The sequence below is a fragment of the Clupea harengus genome, chromosome 19 (assembly GCF_900700415.2).
Source record: "Clupea harengus chromosome 19, Ch_v2.0.2, whole genome shotgun sequence".
In the NCBI taxonomy this organism is placed as follows: Eukaryota; Metazoa; Chordata; class Actinopteri; order Clupeiformes; family Clupeidae; genus Clupea; species Clupea harengus.
Genome location: NC_045170.1, coordinates 12,485,288 through 12,510,334, shown reverse-complemented (window position 1 = coordinate 12,510,334; position 25,047 = coordinate 12,485,288). Strand labels below are relative to the sequence as shown.

At 39.8% G+C, this 25,047-nt stretch overlaps 1 pseudogene; it reads left to right on the top strand.

The window, feature by feature from the left end:
- Positions 1–40: 40 nt before the first annotated feature.
- On the top strand, positions 41–13,583 carry LOC105912644 (annotated as a pseudogene).
- The last annotated feature ends 11,464 nt before the right edge of the window (positions 13,584–25,047 follow it).

Below are 25,047 nucleotides of genomic sequence, written 5' to 3'. Positions count from 1 at the left end.
TTAATTTGTCAGATTTATCAGTTTTGTTGCAGTACAGTGTGTATTCATTAGACAGTTTGATGAATCAGGTAAGCCATCTAGTTACAATTACGTAATGTATAACACTCAATGAATTTACTACATATACCAAATGATATACAATGTAACAGAGTACCAACAGTGTCCATAGATATATTGGGTTCTTTATCATTTTGTTTTTGTGATGAGGGTGACCATACAGCATTCCTGTAAGTCTGAAGAATGTAGGCTGACATTCAACATTCAAAACATGCCATGTGCGCGGTGGCATCTGTCGACAGAGGATAGGTGGTAACCAGACACCCGTTTCTCAATGAAAAGGTAAAGTTCCTGGTATTAGCCAATCAGGAGTTTGAAAGAGCAATATCATCCAGTCAGGAGGAAAATAAAAAACCTTATCACTCTGTGATCTGATAAAGACAAATATGACGACCGCAACGCTTCTGGTAGTCCTATGCTGTTTCCATGTTGCTTCAGGAGGTTAGTTTGCTGTTTTTATTTTCGTATAAAGCTCTCGTTTGGGTTTCTGTCTGTTCCTTTGTGCCGTGGAGATTTGGCAGAGGGTTCATAATCTTTTGGAAGATAAAAAAACTGAAGATTTCAGCTTCCTTGATTTGAAAGTCACCCGTTTAAATTCGATGAAGAGTTTGATAGTTGCAGATGTTATTCTGTTTGGTTAAATGCGACGTATCGGTAGGCTGTTAAGCTTTCTGGTGTTTCCACATCTTGTAATAATGTAACTCTTTAAGAGTTTTTTACTAGGGTGACCGGATTTGAGTTGGTGAAAAAGAGTACAGTCCATTGGTCGGGGGGGGGGGTTGTTGGGTAGTGTCCACAGACATAGGCTATACAGTATGATACATTATTTATTGACCCTTAAAAACACTGAGGTGTAGAATCAAAACTGCCTCAATAGGATATTGGCCTAAGCAATAGTGGCCAGTATAGGCCTACTTTGTACTGAACTTTTCCACTGAATCTGTAAATAGTAAGATTAAAAAAGTGCAAATGTAAAAAATTGGTGGCATTTAGTCTAGTGCTTCTGTGGCTTTCTGTGGTTCTTTAATGTACTTTCAGAAGATAACTCAAGTGTTAATCCTTTCTTTTCAATGTTTGTCCATATATTAAAGCAATAATGATTAAAAAAAATAATTATTATTTATATGGCCACATATTAAAATAAGACATTTTAAAAGTTGGCCAATACACTCAACACTTTTTCAGTCCTCCTGATGTGGTTGGGCATATTTTTCAGAAGATGTCGTCGACGATTACTTATCAAGCAGGCATGAAAGTCCTGGCAGGTCATGTGCTTGAAATTGTACTGGGTATCGTACCAAAGGCTCAAAATTATCGTATTTGGAGGGAAATTATCATACACGATTCAAACGCATAAAATACAGCTATCTTTCTACACATATAGACGCACATCAGCCGTAACCCTCGAGACATTCGCCTGTTCGTCCGCTCGCGCCACACACCGAGTCACTTGAGACACACGCACACCAACACAGACACACACACTCAGACAAACACACCTAAAGGGGCTTATATGCTTCTCCGTTTTTACGAAAACGGACACATGGGAACGCCTTCGGGTAGGTGGAACGCCCTGTCTGTGCCCCCCGAGAGCCCTCTGAGAGCCCCCGGAGAGCTCGACGTGCGCCTGCTGAAATACCTGACGGTCTGTCCTCATCTCGGATAGCTTTTTTTTTTTTTTTTTTTTTTGATCAAATCTTTATTGATAATATAAAAGTAGAGATACAAAAAAAGTACAGGTTTTACATTTTAGATCAATACAAAAACATACACAAAACAGAAACAGGACAGTTATCCCCACCCCTCCACCCCTCTTGCCCCCACCCCCCACCCCATGGCGACCGCCGTCCCACCCCAGGCCCTGGTCTCTCTCCCTCCAAAAAAAATAAATAAATAAATAAAAAGAATATATATATATATATATATATATATATATATATCAATATAAAGTATGATTACCTTCACTTAAGTATACTAATGCTGCACTCTTTCTTTCACCAAAGTGTAAGCTGCGTCCCATGCACGTAAAGTTTTCTGACTAGCTCCATGGACACGGGCCACAGATCTCTCCATCATAACTATGTCTAGGAAAGAGTTGGCCCACTGCTGCCATGATAAAGTGTGAGGCGGCTGCCATCGCAAGGCCAACATTTTCTTTGCTGCAATGAGACTAGCCCATAGTATGCGCCTCTGCTGTAAAGTAAGTTCCAAGGAAGAGTCATCATTAAGTAAAAGTAAGGTTGGTGACAGTGGAATACTTACTTCAAGCATATCACTTAAAGTGGAGCATATATGTCTCCAAAAGGCAAACACATGAGGGCATTCCCAAAACATATGTAAGAAAGTCCCTGAAGCATTCAATGTACATAGGTCACAATTAGGAGATGTGATGATTTTCATTGCATGACGTTTTCTAGGAGTAAGATACATCCTGTGTATAAATTTAAAATGTATTAATTGGTGATCAGGGTTTTTGGAGGTATCATGAAGATTCTCCCATACTGTGTCCCAGCAAATCTCTTTCTCATCCTCAGAAGGTAGGTCCCTACAGCATACACTTTCTACTGGTAAGGATGCATAAGATTCAGAGATAAATTTATAAAGTTTTGAAACCATCCCACGTGTCTGTCTTTGTACAGCAAATATTTTATGTAAAGGGTGTGTTAGGAGTGGTACACCCCAAGGGACACCATATGCCTTCATGGCAGATCTCAGTTGTAAATAAAAGAAAAATGATTTGCCGGGCAAACTGTATTCATCTTGCAGATCATTGAAAGCTCGTAGACCATTGTCATCATAAAAATCTTGAAGAACATAAACTCCCCTATCCATCCACTGTGGAAAAGAAAAAGGTGCATTGCCAATAAGAAGACAAAAATTATTGAATACAGGAGAATGCTTGTGCCATTTAAGATCGACCTTAGCGTGTTTCAAGACAGTGCGGCAGGTTATGAGTAAAAAAGACACCAGAGGACCTAAACTTTTTCAGCTTCTTTAGATGGTATATTGGAGTACATCAGGTCTATGAGGTTGTGACAAATTCTCCTCAATTGGTCTCCAGGAGACAGATGCATTAGGATTAAACCATGCAGACAGGGGGCGAAGAACAAAAGACCAAAAATACGTTTTAAAGTTAGGTAAAGCTAATCCTCCTTGTGTCCTGTCTCGTTGAAGGGTTTTTAATTTCAAACGTGGTCTCTTCCCATTCCATACAAATTTAGATGTGAGTGAATCCAATTTTTCCCAATACCTCTTTGGGGGTGCAAGGGGAACCATAGAGGAGTAAAAGTTAATGCGAGGAAGTACATCCATTTTTATTATTGATATGCGGGCTTGAAGGGAGTTTGGGAGCTTAGACCAACGTTCAAGATCTTTCTCAATTTTATCATATATGCCTTGGTGGTTCCGTGATGCAATGAGAGATGTAGAAGGGAATATGTCCACACCAAGGTACCTAAACTGCCTTACTATTGGAATGTAGGATGGGAGGGGCGTGAGTGATGGGGCTGAATTTAAGTGCATTAATGATGATTTAGTCCAATTGATTTTATAACCAGATAAGGAGCTGAATAACTCAAAGGTGGATAATAAATGTGGAATTGAGGACCCTGCATCGTTGACATAGAGTAAGATATCATCAGCATATAATGAAATCCTGTGTTCGGTATTGCAAAAAGTTATGGGAGGTACAGAGGGGTGCTGTCTAATTTTCTGAGCCAAGGGTTCAAGAGAGAGGGCGAAAAGTAATGGGGAGAGGGGACAACCCTGACGGGTGCCCCTTGCTATAGGAAACCGTGTGGAGCAAATATTGCCTGTGTAGACCATTGCTGAAGGATTGGCATATAAGACCTTGACCATCTTAATAAATTGTGGACCCAATCCAAAAGTGTCCAGAGCAGTCCAAAGATAATCCCACTCTAGCCTGTCAAAGGCTTTTTCAGCATCTAGTGACAGGACTGAGCAGGGTAAATCAATTGTATCCGCTGCATGGATAATGTGTAGAAGGCGGCGCACATTATCAGATGCCAATCGGGTCTTAATAAATCCAGTTTGGTCGTTATGTATCAATTTTGTCAGATACGTTTCTAGGCGTGTCGCAAGCACCTTAGCATAGAGTTTAACATCCCCATTTAGAAGGGAAAGGGGTCTATAATTACTGCATTGGGAAGGGTCTTTGTTTGGCTTGGGAAGCAGTGTGATTATAGCAGTATTAGCACCTGAGCCGAGTACACCTTTGTCAATCGCAGTATTAATCATATCCAACAGCGGTGGGCCAAGAATGCCCCAAAAAGCAAGATATAATTCTGGTGGAATGCCGTCCCAGCCTGGAGATTTCCCTCTCTGCATGTGGGCAAGAGCCTCTCGTAACTCCTCTAGGGAGATGGGAGAATTCAGTTTTTCGGACTCCTGGTTGGAAAGAGAGGGCAAATCCAGACCATGGAAAAAGTTTTTAGAAGTGTCTGAGTCCAGTGTTACTTCTGATTTATAAAGATTAGAATAGAATGTTTTAAATGCTAAATTAATTTCACCAGGCTCAGTTAAAGTGCAAAGGTGTGATTTGATGGCCAGAATGTTAGAATATTTTTCATTATTTTTCAGTCTTAAAGCTAATAAATGACTTGGCCTAGGTCCATTAAAGTAATATGTTCTCCTAGTTCTATGCATTAAGAATTCTGCCCTCTGCCTCAGTAACGAGTTTAACTCAGTTCTTGTTGCAGATATTTCAGCTAGTAAGGCATCAGTTTGTGTACTCTGACGTCTGGCCTCGAGTTGTGCAAGGGCGCCTTCCAGTTTGTTTATTTTGAGGAGTCTGCTCTTCTTAAGATGAGAGGAAAAAGAGATTGATGAATCTCTTATTGAGCCCTTAATTGCATCCCATAAAATTCTGGGGTCCCCCACTGAACCTATGTTAAGCTCTATAAATAGTGTTAGTGCATTGCTGAAAAAGACACAGAAATCTTCATTTTTGAGAAGAGAGGTGTTGAAACGCCAGCGTGATGCTCTAGGAGGAGTGCCCAGGAGTGTAAGATGAGCTGAGACTAAACTATGATCTGACAATGAGCAGGGTTTAATTGAAACAGAATGAATTTTAGAGAAAGAGGTAGGTGAAGCTAATAAATAATCTATTCTGGAGAAGGTCTGATGTCTGGCTGAGTAAAAGGTGTACTGTTTGAAAGTGGGATTAATTGTACGGTATAGGTCTGATAAACTAAGAGATGAAAGAAAGTTGTTCAAGTCCCTGGAGGCACGTAAATGTGTGGAGGTAGACTGTTGAAGAGACTTATCCAATGCTAAGTTTACACAAGTGTTCATGTCTGCACCTATGATTAGTGAGAAATCTTGAAGATGTGATAAAACAGTGTTTAGATTAGGGAAAAAATCAGGTTCATATTGAGATGGGGCATAGATGGAGATAAAGGCAAATTTACGTCCTGAGATGATAGTTTTGATGTATGCAACCCTGCCATCCTCATTTCCAAATGTATCTAGTATATTTAATGAGAGGTTGCGTTTCAGTACTACTAATGTACCCCTGGTTTTAGAGTTCAGGGATGCAGAGGCAGCTACATAGTAGTGTCTATTTGCGAAGCGATGAGTGTCAGCAGTTCTTAAATGGGATTCTTGTATGAGAGCAACATCTACTTGTTGTCTACGTAAGAAGTCTAAGCAAGCAGTACGCTTAATTTGGCCATTCAGCCCATTAACATTCCAGCTAATAAAATGTAAATTAGCCATGTTTATCTATCAGAAAATAATTAGTATACATACAATAAACATGAGGTTGAGCAGTGCAGCAATCAAAAAGTAAAATAAATAAAAACAGAGAGACCCTGATAAACCCTGTCGCCACAACCCTAGCCCTCTCCAAAGAACGGGAGAGTGCCTGAAAAACATCCACACCCTTATTAAGAACATAATAATAACCCACATTCGAGACACCTCTTGAAGAGTCTGCTGTTCCCCTAAACGTTGGACCCGTGATCCTTGAGTAGAGCATCATCCTCAAATTCCCGCAGCCCCCAACCCCCCATTATAGATATCATAGGATACCGCAGTAATGACAAAAAATAAGTAATAAACACTTTGGTCATTAAAAGTTTGAAGGAAGATAATAATGACAAAATATACAAGAGAAAAAAAAAAAAAAAAAAAAAACGCAGCCAGCTTTGCTCCTGGCATTAAACAGTCCACCTAAGGACGCATGGCAGAATTATATACAGTAGTAAAAGGGAAAATGAAAGTACCTTACTCTTTTTACCTCACTGGAAAGAGAGAGAGAGAGAAAAAAAAAAAGGAAAACTTTAGCCATCGAGAGAATCAATGAAATCCTTCGCCTCTTGTGGAGTGTTGAGAAAATGGCTTGCTCCTCCGCGCGTTGCTTTCAGCCTGGCAGGGTAAAGGAGAAACGTGCGAAAGCCCATTTGCTGCAAAGTATCCATGAAGTTCGAGAAGGCTAGCCTGCGTCTGAAAGTTTGTGTGCTGTAGTCTGGAGCAAAGCGAATAGCCACTCCATCCACCTCCACAGTTGTTTTCCGTGCGGCGCCTAGGATCCTATCTCTGTCTGTGAAAGGCAACAGCTTCAACAGGAGAGTGCGAGGAAAGGGTTTACCGTTAGAGTCTGCCTTTGCTGCACCTACCCGATGTGCACGCATGATTTCAACTGAACCAAGCTTCGGAAACCACTTTGGAATAGCAGCAGACAAATAGGTAAGCGGATTTGATGTATCCGAGTTTTCAGGGATCCCATGCACTCGTATATTGTCTCTGCGCGACCTGTCTTCCATGTCACTGACCTTGTCCTCCAGACTGGCACATAGGGCAGTTAGCTTGCTTACAGATGCAGAGAGGCGGCTATCCACCTCACCCAGGCGGTTTTTACTTGTCTCCATGACTTCCATACACTTTGAAGTGTCAGCCCGCATGGCCACCATTTCGCTCCTAAATTCTGCCATTTGCTCTGCCACCAAGGCTTGCGTTTTAGCTGAAAGTTGAGCCACCACATCATCAACGAATTTAGGGATAGCTTCCCTGATAGCTTCTGCAACTGCTAGCTTAACTAGCTCGGCTAGCTCTTCACTGTCGACTGAACGAGCATTTGTCTGCTTAGCAGCCGTCTTCCTCAATGTTGTCGCCATCACCGTGTGTTGAAAACGTTTTAGAAAAACAATAAAATCGACCAAAAGTTGAAATATGCGGTTAAAATGCTAAAATATAGGGGGAATCGCGGAGCTGTGTTGAGAAACTACTGCATCCCTCGCGATGGTCACGTGACCGTTCTCATCTCGGATAGCTGATGTCCGACGAGGCAAAATCCCTGATTTTGGAATCCCTGCCGAACACATTTTTTAGGTCTCAAAAAGAGGACATGTCCGGGCAAAAGAGAACGTCTGGTCACCCTAATTTTACACACCAGGGATTTGGTCTACCGCATGCCAATGTGTTGGTTATGCTGGAATTTTAAGGGTCATTATCGCTTAAATGCCTGAGGTTATGCTACTGCAGTTACGGCTAAGGATTACTTGTGTGTGAAACAATTTGACAGAGGAAAGAGATGTGACATTATCTGAATTGTCATCGTGCTAACCTGTAACCTTATCTATTCACTTTTCTATACCGTTTGATTGCCATAAATAATTTCACAGTGTGTCAAATTGAAAGATACCCTGCAGTTTCGTTTTATTTTACAAACGTGGGTACAGAAGTTCTACCTAGAGACTGAGGTCTTGTTGGATTATTTTTTATCTTCTGAATCTGCCTTTGTTGTAGAGTACGCCAACGGGTTGAGGGAAGTTACATTCGCTGAGCACACCAGTCTCATTCTTCAGGCCACCAGTGCACTACAGAGATAATAAGGCCTCAATATTTTAGGATTATAATGTGATCATTCAGTACCCAGACCTGTAGTACATTCAGTTTAGGGAATACGAATAATTCTCAGCAACTGTGGATGTCAGTGACATTCTACCCAGAATAATTGTATGATTCACTGTGAAAAAAGGAGTGTCTACAAAGAGTACCAAATTTGCTAATTTTGCAATATACATTACAATTTAGAGATGTTGTGTTTAAAGCGAATTGTATTGTGTAATTTTCTGTCAATGTTTTGAAATGAAATGTAATTTAAACCTGAATATATAGTTCCTTCAAGTCATCACCATTTTCTAGTTTACAATTGTCATTGTGAACGCTTAAGCTTTATTTATTTCTAACGTCAAAATAAGTCATTTTATACAAAACATTTAAATAAACAAATTAAAAACTAAAATATTCTGCTTGCAAAAGTATTCAACCCCTATGCATTAACCCTGGGTAGAGAATGCCTTTGCTGCATTTGAAGTGGGAAAGTACCAGCTTTGCTCATTGTGTTTTTCCTCATTCTAGAATTATATAGATCATCTAGATTGGTGGGATGGGGCTCCTGGACTATAGTTCCACAGATACTCAGTTGCAGTCCGAATCCATTCTAGAACATTCATTTGACTGGTTTTGATCCACTCGTGTTGCTTTAAGGTCGGTTCAGACTAAATATTTGCGACGAGACAAGCTGCAACTACTTGAAAACAACCACCTGTTGCAACAAAGCCTTCCAATAGACTACAACATGTCCTCTTGTGATTTTGAGTAGAATTTTTTGTATTCATTGTTCCTTCAAGTTTCCCAGTTCCTGCAGATGAGAAATATCCCCACACCATGGCATTACTACTGCCATATTTCAGTATAGGGATGGTGTTTCTGAGGCCGTCACGGACTTTAGACGACACAGAGACGTGAGTGGACAGAGTTTATTGGAAACAGCCAGCACAGGGGGGAACAGGGGAAATAACGGAGAGAACACAAAAGTAAACAGGTAATTAACGCTCAGAAGATATTGTCCACTAGTACAAAGCTCAGAAGTTCATTGTCCAACAAAACACAATGCTCAGGAGCTTTAGAGCAAACAAAGGAAAATAATAATCACGCGAACTACAGAATCAAGGCACGAAAAGACGGGAGCTAGGGAGAGAACGTGGAGAGATAGAGTGACCTGTAAATCAGGGAAGGCGACGGGAATGAGCGCAGGAAGTGGAATAGTCCAGAGCTTGAATCTTCTGGAATTTGTCCTTTGGAAACAAGACCAGGCAGTGAAGTGAGGGGAGTGAGGAGTTTATATAGTGGAGAGAGTGACAGGTGCAGGTAATCAGGCAATCAGGGGACTGGGAAAATGACTGAGGCAGGTGAGTTGAATCAGGAGTCGACGTGGCAGGAGCAGGGCTCAGTGCTGGTTTGACAGAGGCATTGACAGTGTTGGATTATACGCCACATCTAGTGCTTTGACAGTTTGGCCAAAATGTTCTTATTCGGTATCACCTGACCATAAAAGCTTTTCTCGCATCTTAAGCAACTTCCATAAATGCTTAAATGTGGATCTTCTTAAACAATGTCTTCTTTAGTCACCCTCCCATAGAGCCTAGTGTTGTGTAGAGCTCTTTAGGGTGTTGACTCCTATACCTGCACTCCAACTCCTGCCACTGAACTTTGACCTTTTTCAGGGTGATGACTGGACTTTGGTGGCATCCCTCATCAGTTAATGTCTCCCTCTAATGCTTCCTTTGGGGGGGGTCAGCCTTTTCTACAAAGTGCAAGGGGTGTAATGCAACTTTCTTCTTATGGATCCAGTAGTGCTCAATTGGACATCTAAACACTTAGATATTTTCCTGGAGTCTTTTACCCACAACCTTGCTTATGACCCTTACATAGAGTGATTTATATCTCCAGAAAGTGATCTCTACTTTAACCACTCATAGGTACACAATTATGATCAGTTTAGTGGCACCTCTGTATCATGTTTGAATAACTTTCCATCTGGATCTTAATCTGGAACTCAAAACCACAGGGGTTTGAATACTAATTCAAGTAGTTTATTTATTTACTTGTTCGCACGCAAATAACTTATTTTGCCCTTGGAAATATACTAGAGCATGTTTAAAATATTTGCAATAAAAATACTGATTGAAAAAATATAATTGTTAATTATAATATAATTATAATTGTAATTGTGATGATGATGACTTTCAGGGGGGTTGAATACTTTTGCAAGGCACTGTAATATGGTAAAAAAGGTAGATAATGTTGGAATATGATTTCACAAGTTTCACAAGTAAATTGTCCCATGATAGACCCTTTTTCTCTTTCAGTGATCCACACTCATCAGTGTTTCTAAACTGCCACGTCTGGCATCCCAAACTTCCCAGAGTTTATAGCTGTTGGTCTTGTGGATGGCCAACAGATCAACCACTATGACAGCTTCACAAAGAAAGTGGTCCCAAAAGCAGAGTGGATGGCTGCTGCAGTAGACTCTGATTATTGGAACAGAAACACCCAAATCATGACTGGAACTGAGGCATCATTTAAAAACAACATAGTTGTTGCCAAATCCCGCTTCAACCAGACTGAAGGTAAGTTTTCATCTCATTATTTCTGCTCTGCTCTCCCGTCTTTCCAGTCTTTCAAAGATAACTGAGTACACAGAGACATAAGAGAGACAGCCAGAGTGTGACCAAGAGAGGTAAACTACAACATGCAGTGCATACGTCTGTTTTCAGTGGAGGTAAACACAAAGCAGTCAGTCTTTCAATACTGATGTCAATATGTAAGATTTGCTCTAGGGTTGTATGAAAATCCCATGATCATTGTCGTGGATAAATGGTAAACCAATTAAAAATGATTGGAAAATCAAGACAAAAACTATATTTTATATCAGTCATTAATAAGGTTAAAAACACAGACATGCACAGAGCAAACAGAGACAAAACCACCATGATGTGAGCTTCCAGAGATTTGAGAGGTAAATATTTACAATTTGAGTCATTCCACGCCAAACGTACCAATTTAAGAAAATCTCCCCACTCGACCATCTCAGATTTGGCTGAAAAAATTCAAGGTTGTTCAAACACTTCTTAATAGGTATCCTATAGTCCCAAATAAATGTTTTAGCAACTATGTTATGTGCATTTTCAGATGCTTTTTTTAGCAGCGTTTTCTGAAGAGTCATTTTCAAATTGCTATAACTAGAAAAGTATTGAAGATAGCTCCTTCAAACTACCTAGGCTTAAAATCTGATACCATTACTTGAAGGATATGGCCTTCCAAGGGTGTGGCTTGGGTATATCATAGTATTCGGGGTACTTTCTCAATCTCAACCTGAAACTGTGGTAAAAACATCAGATCACACACGAACACCTGTAATAATAGAAAAGTAAAAAAAAAAATACCCCAAAAAGTTGAAATGAGGTGGTATGCCACAGGTTTACTTTGGAAGGGGAAAAGTGGGGAAATTGTGCTAAGCTCAGTGTGGTTGGACCTTGACTAAAGGTGGACAAGATGTTGACTCAGGGGGTTGTGTCACACAAGGTAGCTATTTCAGTTTTGAGATTGTGCCCAAGTGTGACAACGTACCCAATTCTCCCCTACATCATGTAAAGGAATAAGGAATAAAACCAAGAATTCATAAATAATAGCAGAACAGAAGAACCACATGAAGTGAAGACATGTAATTACATCTGCATACACTGCTATTAGTTTTCCTCTCTCTCCTGTGCACACACATGCATACACATACTAATGACTAATGACCACACATGCACTCATCATGAAAGCAGATACCAGCTCGTGCTGATAGTTATTACACTTCTGGGTGACAGTGAATATTAGAATGTTGCAAATGATGAAGGTAGTGAGGAATCAGAGGTGTGATTCTGATGATTCTTAAATCTTTCTCCCACCCGACCCTCAGGTGTGCACACGCTCCAGTTTATGGACGGCTGTCAGTGGGATGATGAGAGTGGAGATGTCGATGGATCTGATCAGTATGGTTATGATGGAGAAGACTGGATTTCACTGGATCTCAAAAACCTGAGATTCATCGCATCAAAACCACAAGCTGTCATCTCAAAAGACAAGTGGGACAAAGACAGGGCTAAGTTTGACATAAGGAAGCATTACTACACCCAGACCTGCATTGACTGGCTGAAAAAGTATTTGCAGTATGGGAGCAGCACTCTGGGGAGGACAGGTACAGCAGCACACAACACTGATAACTGCATCTTTTCAAACTCTAATCAAATGTATTCACTTGATTAATGTACCTCAATGTAGTACAATGTAATGTTCTCTATTTTCTGATAGTTATTCCATGGAGACAAACATTATTCCACTCTGTGCCTTTGCTTTTCTGCATTGCTGTCATTTTCATTGTTATTGTTGTGTTGTTACTATTCTTTGTCATTGTTTCTATCCCCTCCTCTTACTACTCTGCCCTTCCAGTTCCCCCTGAGGTCACCCTCCTCCAAAAGAACTCGGGAGTGGTGTGCCATGCCACTGGTTTCTATCCTGACGGAGTGATGATCACGTGGAATAGGGATGGAGTGGACATGCATGAGGACATTAATATTTGGGAGACTCTGCCCAATGAGGATGGAACCTTCCAGAAGAGAGCTGAGCTTATAGTGTCAACTGAGGAGAGGAAGAAGGGAATTTTCACCTGTGAGGTGGCCCACAAGAGCGGAAAGACCAGTGTTGAGTTTGTGGAAGACGGTAAGAACCAACACCTTAAACACCACTATGGAGATAGACTATTGCATTGTTACATGTTATTGTGATTTTAGTGAAAGCTCCAAACCACCTGTAGTAGAATGTAAATAATATCTGTAACCATATATGCTTTTTTATTAACCAAACCTATCACTATTGCACATTTGCTGTGTAACTGTAAAGATCTCTGTGTTTTTCTCATTGGTGTATAATCCACATTCTGTACAACCAGTGAGCCGTGATGAGTGATCTGCTCCTGTTCACCCACTCATTGCTCTGTTTGTCACTGTAGTGGAGAGGCTGCAAATCTGCACCACTGTACTTTATACACCATACTTCTAATAACACCACTAAAGGTGTACTCCAGAGTATATAATGTCAAAACTAGTCTCAAACATTTCATAATGGGTTCAGGTCCAAATCTTCAGGACCTATGCTGATAGACTTACAGAAAGGTGTGAAAGAGGAAATAGATAATGACAGTAAACAGACAAAATAAATTATGTCAATGATAGAAACTACCAAGCAACTATGCTTCGAACAGCTGTAATGAGCAGTAGATCCAACCATAACTTGGAGCGATGCTTCCAGAAAAACAAAATCATTGGCAGTTGCAACCATAGTTATAAAGCAACACATTGGGGAAACATTCTCCATGATAAGGCATCCCATCAGAACATTGATCTGCTTCTCTCAGTTACACCTATCACACATTAAGCCAAGTTTCAGAATAACTTCCAGCAAAATGGCGTGTTCAGCTTTTTAAAAACGAATCTACTTTTTTAACACTATCTTCATATTGGATAGTGTTGTTATGCACAGAGATGAGAGAAATTATTGTTGACTAGTTTCATTTAACAGGTCTGTGCACCATCCCAGACTCACTGTAGGATGATCAGGGTCATGTGTGCATTTAATGCTGTTGCGGAGGCGATTAACGGAGACCTTTTTTTCTGTAGGCAATTACCTTGTTGGCATCATCACTGGCTGTGTCGTCGCTGCTCTTGTCCTGATTGGTGTGGTTGTTGGCATTGTCATGATAAAGAAGAAAGGTGAAATTTCAAGCAATTTCAGCATTTTGATTTCAGCCTTGATGATGCATCAGCATAATAAACATTCTCTTGTATCTTTACAGGCTACAAGAAGGCAGGGCGTGAGTACCTCTTGCAGCTATGCATCTGACCTGATAGAGTTAACTTGAAATAATCACACTTGTAGATAACCCAATTATTAGATATTTGATATTTGACTAGAATCTTGGTCAATCTTTTCTAATTTTTTATACATTTGTGTCTTTGTAATCTTGTTAAACCACTAACATGCATTTATTTGGTGACGAGGCATACAGAAAGTATTTTATCAATATATAACCAAAATAAAAATTTATTACAAAACAATGTACAAGCTTTAAAGGCTGTAGTGATATAAGAGTGTCATAGTTGATCTTGTGATTCATGTTTTTGTTTTATATGTGCTTTGACCTTCTCACAGAGTCCGATTCCGGTTCTGATACATCTGACCCCAAGGTACGGTTCATACTTCAGTTTAGACCAGGGGTTTTCAAACTTTTGCAAACTTATTCTTACAAAATTGAAAGTAATGATTTTGGATGATCTGTTATGAGTGTATGTGTTGGGTGACATGGTAGATATATAATAAAGGTAAGAGGCTAGTGCTCAGTAGGCTAAGGGCGATTGCAATGCTAGCACCTTAATGGCAATGCGGGACACAAACCAGAGCAGGTGGATTAACGGAGATAACAATCAGAAACCAGAGATGAAATAACTTTTTATGTTTATTGCACAATACAAAACCAGTGTTGGGGATCTCAAGGCTGAGCTCAGTAGGAAGAGAAAAGAGATGGAACGATGGAAGATAAAGATGTAGGCTAGGCTACTGCAGACAGAAACGATAGGAGATGAACATAGCCTATAAAAAGGCTGTTTAAAGAGTACTGCAGTAGCAGTGTGTAAGTCTGAGGTTATGTTTGGAAACCGAAGTGAGGAGATAGGAATAGCCTTTTAAAAGGCTGTTGATGACACTATTGAAAGATGGCAGAACTAAGAAATCTATTGATACGCAAGTGGTAGTCTATGTGTGGACTGTCCTACGTAGGCCTACCTGTGGACGTCTGCTACAGTTTGTTGTGGATATTTCAAATCATAACAGGCTGAAGACAAAGGTGTCTGTGATTTGTTGGTGCAACTGTAATCCAGGTCCCTTGCATTTTGTGAGTGAGAGGTCCGTGGCCCCACGACCCACTTGCAAGACCTCCCAGTTTGAGAACCACTGGTTTAGACCATTTAGTCTTATATATTCTGAGTCAGTTTTCTACAAGACAAACAGATATGAGTGTTTGTGTTCCCTCAGTGTAATTAGAATAAATAATCTCAATAAGTTTGTTAGTCTGATATCCATTTTGTCAATTATTTCCAGGACAGGACTGAAGAGTGAGGAAAGATGAAGAATCGTACGAATCTCAAATTGATTATTTCTCTGTATATGCAACATCTTAAATAGTTGGATTTATCCATAACGTTCAGATTTCAGCTTTATTTTCTTTATTTCGGTGTTCAGCAATAACTCATCCTTTTCAAATCTGCTGTATAGATTGTAGAACATGTTTAGTGGTGGTTAAAATCTGTTCCAATGTACAAAATCTGGATTCTTCTACCAGAAGACAAATCTAAATATCATATTTAAGATCTTAGTGGAGCGACTCATTGAAATATAATGTTAAAAGGTATTGTGCTTTCTTTAATTGTATTGTGTTGGTTTGCATTTTTAACCTCTTTAGTTGGTGGTGGGAAGTGGGCAATTATTGATACTTAATGGTAGGAAGGAACAGTGATCCACCATGCAAAAATGTAAAGTATTTTTTTATTTTCCTGTGAGCAGCTCAATATGAGTCAATAAACAGATGATTACAGACTAAATTCACAGAAAAGGTTAATACATTCAAAATTGTGTTCAAAGTTGAAATGGTGGACACTATAATTAATTGTAATGGACTGCTTTAGAAATAAATAAAGTATACCAAATTGGAAGACCTCTTGTCTTGTTTGTGTTACATGTAGTGTAAAGAATAGTAACAACACCTCCGTGGTAGTCTAAACAAATAGAGTTCCCATCTAAGAATGAGCAGTGTGGTTGTATTTAGTACACAAATAATACTGAAACTCTCATAAGTGATTTGTATATGTAGACATCTCCTTCATATGTCATATGTCTGGGGAAAAGATAGCCCTCAATTAAACTCTAGTGCAGTGGTTCCCAAACTTTTCATGGCAGGCCCCCCTTTGACAATGAAAAAAAACACCCCAGTGCAAAGATTGAGACGCTCATATAGCTTATTATTCTACATTTCCAGAATTTTAATTCCATTTCATCAATCAGTTAAAGTTAAATATTTTATCAGTTAAACTTTTTTCTGTTCTTAAAAAAAAAAAGACTAATTCTGAAATGGCTAATTGATTCCTAGATTTAAATGTAAGTAATTAAAAGACATGAAATACTTGAGGTGTACTGTAGGAAACGTACGTTCTACACAGAAAAATATATAGATACCACAACAAATGTTTAAGATCTGGTGTGGTAGTGGTTTCATTTAATAAAGACTGGGTCAGTCTGAACCCCCTTGAGGTTTGCATTAATCCTACCCCTGCATCTCAACACATATCATGATCATTTTACAAAACATCCACCACCAATCATTAAAATATGTACTTGAACACATTCTTCGGTATGTGTGCTCTAATACACTGCCAGCTAAACTCTTCCTAAGATCAAGACTCTGAAGACAGTTCCAAGTCCATAGGTTTATTGACGATAGAAAGTGTAAAACTGAAATGTACAAAAGATATAGGCGAATCAATGCTAACATAAACATAAACATATTCACATTACGTACAGTTCTGATAACATAAACATATATTGTTTCTGATAATGACATTAAGACGGGGAATACATACCAACGATGCTTTGTTAGGCTTGAGATGTATGCAGGGGAGCTATAGTTAACGCAAACATGAATTAAGCTTGAATCTGCTGAGTAACGGTGTCGTGAGTGAGTTGAGTTCCTTTGTCTTTATTTTGAAATTAGGGGTCAAGCGGAATGACAGTTAGAGCTCAGATTCATAAAATGACAGCGTGAAATGAGAACATATCAAGAAATGCACGAGCCATAACTAAAACACACTAGACCCATGAAATACCAACTTATTGTCATGTATCCTTTCCCGAAACTCCTTGTAACAAAACAAACATATACAGTATGAACTTGAGCTGTGTTCCTGTCCTTTATTCAATCTCTGCTAAGGAAATGTGTGAAGTGAATGAAGTGAGTTGAGAACGTGCTACAAAAGTAGCTCATGGATGCTCATGATGTCCAGTGTTGTCATTTGACTGCTATTGAAGAAAGCTAAACTTTTCATAACATAATCTTTTTCACATTTCACAAGACCAAGGCCTCCCTCAATCTTCAGTAAATGTACACCACTCTGGCCTGTCCAACCCCATCCTTGTGGACATGCCTGATGAAAGAATGAAGGAAGAGAAGCCCTGACACAGCTCAATACAGATGGAGGATGAATATCCCAGGTGTCTGTGCAGATACTTCAGGAGCAGTAAACAGGCTGGAACAGACCTGCACTCTTTGGCCAGGAGCCTCTCCCAGTACTGACAGTCTGCAGCGCTGCCAGACATGGTCTCCAGAAGGTAAGGGTTTATCTCTATGACTTTGTTGACATCCTTTGACGCCCACGAAAAGAGTACTACTGAAATAATGTGTGATACCATTCTTTTGATCATGTGAGATTTCTGGCTTTATTTTAGTGGATTCTTTGGAAAATCACATCTGCATTATCATTCATGCTTTCTTTGAAATGACTAACATTTATTCCAAATTCTTGACATTTCGGCCCAAAAGTAAAATTATCTTTTTTGTTTTGTTGTGTTTTCCGACACTGACAAAAACATGATCAAGTTGGTTTCTGGTAGAATTATCCACAGTATTGCATAAGCAGCTTGACAGCTGATATGGTAAATAATGTGATCCTAGAGTACACAATAATAATAATAATAATAATAATAATAATAGGAGTAGTAATAATACATGCATTTTTCTCTCCTCTCTCTCCTTAGCGATTGCTCTGGCCATAGGTAAAGATAATGACAGCGGTTGGGTGGTACACCTGGTTGTGATCACAGAAGATGGAGTCGAGCATGTGGTCGTCCCTGGAGACAAGCTTCCCAAATACCATGACGAGTAGAAAAACACTGTTTAAAAACCAATCACTGTGTAACAGTACATTATACATTACATTTCAATTTCATCATGAAGTAACACAGCATGACACATATCCATGATTTTGGCAGTTGTTGGTCTTAGGAGAATGAAATATAAAATTCTCTCTGACTTTGGTTGTCTCAGATTTTCCTGTGGAGGCGAGTATTGCAAACATGTGAGACCAACAAACCAAACAGAATCTTTTTTAAACACAAAGAGAGTTTATAGAGGTCTTTTGATAATATGGAGTTTCTTCAAGGGTAATGGTATTTCTTTTCCAATGGAAAGAAATACCTTCTATCCATCCCCTTTTATACACTTTCTGTGGACTGACCTTGTGACACTTTATACGTCATATTACATACAGTCATTTCAACAACTATACAAGCGTTTTCACGTCTAAGTCATCATGTGAATGAGACATTCAACCTCAAACACAGGATTGAACCTAAATTGAACTTCACAAACCTTTGACGTAGACCAGGGGTTTTCAACTGGTTTTGTCCCAGGGTCCACCATTCTGACTAGAAAGTAATTTGCGGCCCACTGATGTGCCTGCACACGCGTGCATGTTTGTAACCGCCGCCGCCAGGGCCCCTCCCCCCGCACAGATATTCTGCCTATAACACTTAAATATGTGAAATTATCAGGGTACATCGCTAGCCGCCGCCAGGTCCCCTCCCCCTGCACAGATATTCTGCCTATAACACTTAAATATGTGCAGTTATCAGGGTAGATCACTAACCGTCGTCGCCACGCCCCCTCCCCCAGCGCACATATTCTGCCTGTAGCACCTGTCAGTGTAATTTCTTCGATATTTTTCACGCTATTCAAGAGTAATCTTGAAATGTGTTGAAATATCCAAGCGAATTTATAAAAATAAAAAAATTCAATGGTGAACTGATCAATAGGCTTATGTCGCGGACCCCCTGCAATGCCGTCGCGGACCACCAGGGGGCCACGGACCCCCGGTTGAAAACCCCTGACGTAGACCATCATTACAATTGAATATGTGTTCTGACTGCCATACAAAGGACCCTGTGCTGACTGCTGTCTTATTTCAAAGCTAATAAGATAAAGATTGATCAGCCTGTGTATTTGTATTTATCATACATACATACCTTGTATTGCCATAATCTAGGCCAGCAAAGTTATTAGGTGAAATTTTAACACATAACTAATCCAGTGAACTGACACACTAATGGTCAATATCTGACGCCCCTTACACGATCAATGAACTTTAGCTCTTAAATGATGAATTAAATAGAATGCTTAGGCTTATACATTCACAGATGTCTTTATGAAATCAGGACGTGAAGGGTATACCTTATTACAGGTAGTCTGGGTTTTTCTTGAATTTTAGAGCTAAAGCTTTTACAAGCTATTCACATTACAAAACACTCAAATCACGTATATGTGTAATAGTATGGCTTTGCAGCGAATGCCTCTCTGCACAAACGCAGGAGGAGTCGAGGACGCTAACAGTGGATTTTGAAGTAAGATATCTAGTTAACTTGTTCTTGTTGTGACTAACCTTGCGAGTTTGGTCTAGCTTATTTCAGCGCATTTTGGTGGCGTCGCTCAGATCATATTAATCTTGTTCAGCACATGCACGCTACAATATACAGAGTTCAAGGATACGCCTGATATATCCCCCAACTTGAATATGATGGAGGCGTTGTGTTAGGCTCATCAGTGGTGAATCGAGTGATGAATAAGCTCTCCCTTCTCCATGATAAGATGCACTGTCCGGATCTGATGCTGATGCCCAGACCATTGCTGATGTTGTGAACTACCAACTAGATGTGCACAAGTGTGGAATATCACACATTATCCTCAGAACACATTAAGACCATCACGTCATATTGGTCTTCAGCCTACCCTCAGTTTATATCATCTCTGCATTAAGAAATGGGCATTCTAACCAAGAAGTTAAATTGGGGGTATGCAGACTTGAATTACTCCCCATTATATAAGATGATGATAAAATCAAGTTTGTTAACATGTCAGTGTTTATTTGTCATGTGTCAGTTAACATGTCAGTGTGCTTTTAATGTCTGTGTTTAGCTGGGGGAAGACCCCCTTGTTCGTTCTGCAACTACCCTGGTGAAGAACATCAACAGGTATAAACTGGAAATGTCAGCAATGACAGATCTGTTTTTTTTTTATTACTCAAATTTGCTTATTTTATGTCATTCCTATGACTTTCACTGTCATCTTTTCATAATTTTGCATTGACACATTTTACCCACACAATACCGTGGGCCAATAGGCCCAAACTGATGTGGCATTACTGTATATTTACCACAAGAGCTACCCAGCTGTGAAGAAACATTAGCTAATTCAGACATATCACAATTTACAGAAATTACTTATGATGATACTCTTCATAGTGTTACACACCTTTACAGTGTAGTATCAGCCCTCAGTCCTGCTCCTGGGCCCCAACCGCACTAAAGATCTCTGATGTATCCCCACTCCATGGAATGCTGTTGATTAGCTGAGTGTGCAGAGCAGGGAACCAGAGTGTTAGGTGAAAATTCACTCAAGTTACCCGGACTCCAACATGGACAAAAGGTTCCTTCTCTTATGCATATACTGTAGGTATCTTACACATAGGCAGATCAAGTGGCGTCAACACCTAATAATCTAAGTTAAACACACACAGAAAAACAAAGCCATGTTCCTGCTTACATAAGCACATGATTCATACAAGGTAATTATTAATACAAGGCACTTTATTAATACATTCTTAAGTCATTAACAGTGTTTTGAAATTAATTCTATCACATAGAAAACATGCTGAGCAGGGGGGCCAAGAGCAGCATTGAGAAAACTGGGTTAAAATTGTAACCAGGATTCCATTAGCAGTGACCAGACATAACACATGAGACATGCTGGAAGCACCGAACCAATCAAATCACTTCCCACTCACACTGAACGGCTGAGAAGGTGTTAATCACTCTCCCATATGCCCCCCTCCCCTCCCCCTCAGGACTGCTCAAATAGGAATGACCATAGACATATATAAATTTAGATAGATAGATATACAGTATGTCTATGGGAATGACTGGTACCGCCTCATCCTCTTACAGCACTGACCACATAACGCTCTGAAAGGCTGTGAACTCCACGCAGTGTTAGATCTGGTCCCTGTGAACTCCACGCAGTGTTAGATCTGGTCCCTGTGAACTCTACGCAGTGTTAGATCTGGTCCCTGTGAACTGTGGTTAGATGCTCTGTGTGTGCACATAAAACCACCAGCAGTTCCCATAGGGACATCAGAGGTTCATGAGGTTCCTCACACAAGCCATGACACATCTAGTGGGTGGTTCACTGGGGTTTTCCAATCAATGCCAATATGCCAACTGGAAATACACTTTGAGTATCAATTAAGCTTTACTCTTATCAAACATCTTTTGCAAATATTCTAACATTAGGCCTACAGCTCTCCAGCACTCTGAATCATGGCAGCCACTGAGTCAGACAACCCCTAGGCACACAAACTTTATAGTTCTGTTGTTATTCTCTGAGTTGACCTAGCTCTGGTCGAAGATGCTATATTGCCTTTGCCCTCTTTTTTTATATCTTTCTCCCCTGTTCTTCCAGCCCCCCCTGAAAGACTGTACAGTGGTGGGCCCTGCTAAAGGTGTTTCCCCTGAGGGAGTGATGATCACCTGGAAGAGCAATGGAGAGCAGATGCAGCCACACGTGGACTGGGGAGATGTACAGGAAGAAGAGCCAGTACACCTGTGAGGGAGCGCACACGAGTGGATCTATTCTCAAGTCATCCAGGTGAGCCACATCTCATCATGTGACAGGTGGGTTTAGACTAGACTATGACATGAAAGATTTTATAACAGATCTCACAGCCAAGTCAATAAGTGTTGTGACTTAATTCATTGGTTATATTTTCATACACAACTTACACAAAATCCGCTCCCATTGGCCCTGTCAGGCCGGAATCATGGATTGAACCCCGGCCGTTGGATTGCTGAACCAGTATCACGCTGAGCAAAGGTAGGACCCAAGTGGAGATCTTAGGAAAAGGGCTTATGGGAGAACAAGAGGTAGCTTCAGTGTGGTGAACCAAGGTACACAGATCACTTACACTCCGTAATGAGTTTGACAAGGGGACAGGTATAAATACTAGGCTGATTGGTCATGTGACAAACTAACAAGCAGGTGGAAACAGAAAATTACGGGAAAACAAACAAAGGCAGGAAGTTATCAACAGATGAGAGTCTTTTGCGGCCTCTAGAGGCCAAACAATGTCCCAACTCGTGACAGGCCCGATTGTTCTTGGTCATTTTTTGTTGTTGTTGGTTGGATGCAATGCTTGGTTCCTCTAGTGGAAAAACAAGAATTTTAATTCTGGTAGGTGTCAAGATTATGGACACCTTTCTGAGTATTATTTATCAAAATGTGTTTTAATTAAGAAAAAAATCCCCAATGTTTCTCTTCTGTGTTCCGGGTTTTTGTTCCTGTAAGGTAAGGATATTTGTGTACATGGTCATGTTTGCCATTTTGTGATTATATACCAAACAAATTTTGTGTGTTATGTTTTATATGAAAAATTATATTGTGATACTAAGTGTTTATTTATTATGGTAAGGAAAGTTATCATATGTCAAAGCCAAAGCCTATTTCTTTCCTTCCCTCGATGAAACTCCAAAGAAAGTGTAACCAGTCTCAAACCACTGTGTGAGTGCTTTGTGGAGCGATGTACTAACATCTCATTTTGTTCTCAAGATCATTCATATTTGAACTGCTTTCACAGTTGTACAGAAGAAAGAGTGGAAGAACATCATATTATTCATACTTATGTTATTCATACTGATGTATTTCAGGGGAATTTTTTTTCTGTCAAGAAAGGTTAGGTACCATGTGCCACAAAATGGCATCATATATTATTACCCCAGGGGCTGTCATTATAACAACTTTACAGGGAAGGTGCATGCCAAGAAATTGGGTATAGTCTTTATCTTCACCTTTAGTGGTCTGAATAAGTGGAGGGTAAGGTTTGCAGACTTTTATTGTCATTATTACCACTGCCATGATTCTGTTTAACTTACAGTGAATCCAACTGCCTGTTGTATACACTATGTTACAGGAGTTGAAACTGTTGAGATTATTATTGTACCAGATGCCATCAAACCATTCTTCTCTGTATCATTTCCCCTTTTGTAATAAATAAAAGATACACAGACAAGACTTCAAGCCAAAGAAATTACACAGTTTATGTTTCTATATATTCAGTTATACATATGGCAAGATGTTACATTCCTTGTGCTATTGGTTGGGGACTTCCCACAGCAGCCAAACCTCTCAATGTCACATGCAAGTAATCATACCAAAACAACTTAGACTGTGTTATATACTACATATACCAAATAATATACAATGTAACATTGTACCAACAGTGTCCATAGAGATATTAGGTTATTTACTACATTGTTTCTGTGATTAGGGTGACCATACAACATTCCTGTAACTCTGAAGACCGTAGGCTGGCCAGGTTATATAACACATGCCATGTGCGCAGTGGCATCTATTCCTGTATCAACCAGTCTCACTTCCTTGTTTATGTGCCAACCTTCAAAGCGCAGCACAATGAAGATGACCCTTTCACAAGGTACACATCGTGTGATTTGTATTTTTAGTTTTTTTAAACTCAACTCTTGTTTGCTATTTGAGAATTTGCTATTGTGCTTGATAAAAAAATAAGTTGGTATCCCTTTCAGTGAGATGTCTATTTCACTCTCTATATACTGTTCATGTAGTAGATGACCTGTAGGTGGGGCTGTAATGCAACAAACAACAAGGCCTTGTTTCAGGGGCTTTCCATGAACTGACTCATTGAAATCGATTACCCTACCGTATGGGGTCACTGGTCACATGGTGATTTGAAGTAGTGCTCAGGGTCAAGGGCAGTTTATGTGTCTCATTGGTATTCATACCTTGAAATAAATTAGGTGAAGATGTATGTTTTTGACTAACCCTTTTCTGTTGTAACCATCAGCCTACATGCAATGGCCTTGCCTTACGTCTCCCTCGCTCATCTCTAGCTCCAGGTAGAGCACTGATCACTCAACATACTACCTGATTTTGCACCAGGATCCTGACATATAACGTTCACCAACCAGTGCATAAATGGTAAAAATAAACTCAATGTTTTCCAGTATAATTTTTGCAGTAAGTGGTGGAAGCTTCTGTCCTCCATGGGCGTCAAGCCCGAATGTGGTCGGGGCTACTGTTTGCGCCACAGTGCCCCCCCCCCCCCATGCTTTTGTGATTAGATGGCTTTCTTCCTGTTGGAACACATTAGTGTTGCAATATGATAGTGACAAACATAACTCAGCTTGATGCAGCTTTGGTCAGCAGATTACATCTTGAAATGAGGCTTCATCAAAATGTACAAAAGTGATCAATTTCAGCCTCAATCACTTTTTAATGTATTAAGCCATGGGTGGTTTAAATGTTTTTGATATTTAAAATTTTCAAGACCTCGACTGAAGTGTTTCTCAAAGCATCACACCAATGTCCATTTCATCAATTTAAGGCTGTGATCCAAAAGGTTTACAACTAGAAATACAAACAGAGCATGTTCACCTACTCAGAATTATGTTGTCCTTGCCAGTGATATTAAGATTCTTGTCTTCCAATAGTCCATTACATTTTTCATTTAGCAGAAACTCATCTGAATTGACATAAACAGTATATGTAATTCATTAGTATTTGTACTCCTTGGGTATCAAACCTATGACCTTGCTTTACTCATGATTTCTCCTACCAGTTGAGCTGCAGGAGTTCTTCACAAGACATATTTTTGTCCATTGACTTGTTTGAATGAATCTAAAATCATATCATATAATCATTCAAAATACGTCTTTGTCAAAACCATGGAGGTATTGGTCAAAAACATGAAATTTCAACAATGGGAGGTCTTTCTCACTGTGCAGTTTTTGGTTTGGTATATTGGGGCAAAATCCTCCTTTGTATACATCTGGGTTACTGGACATCTTACAAATCAATGAATAAATGACACCATCATATTTAAGCTGAAGCAAAGATGGTTCCACAGTCTTTTTTCACCCATTTAGACAGCAAATTACCCCGCTATGGTCCTACCT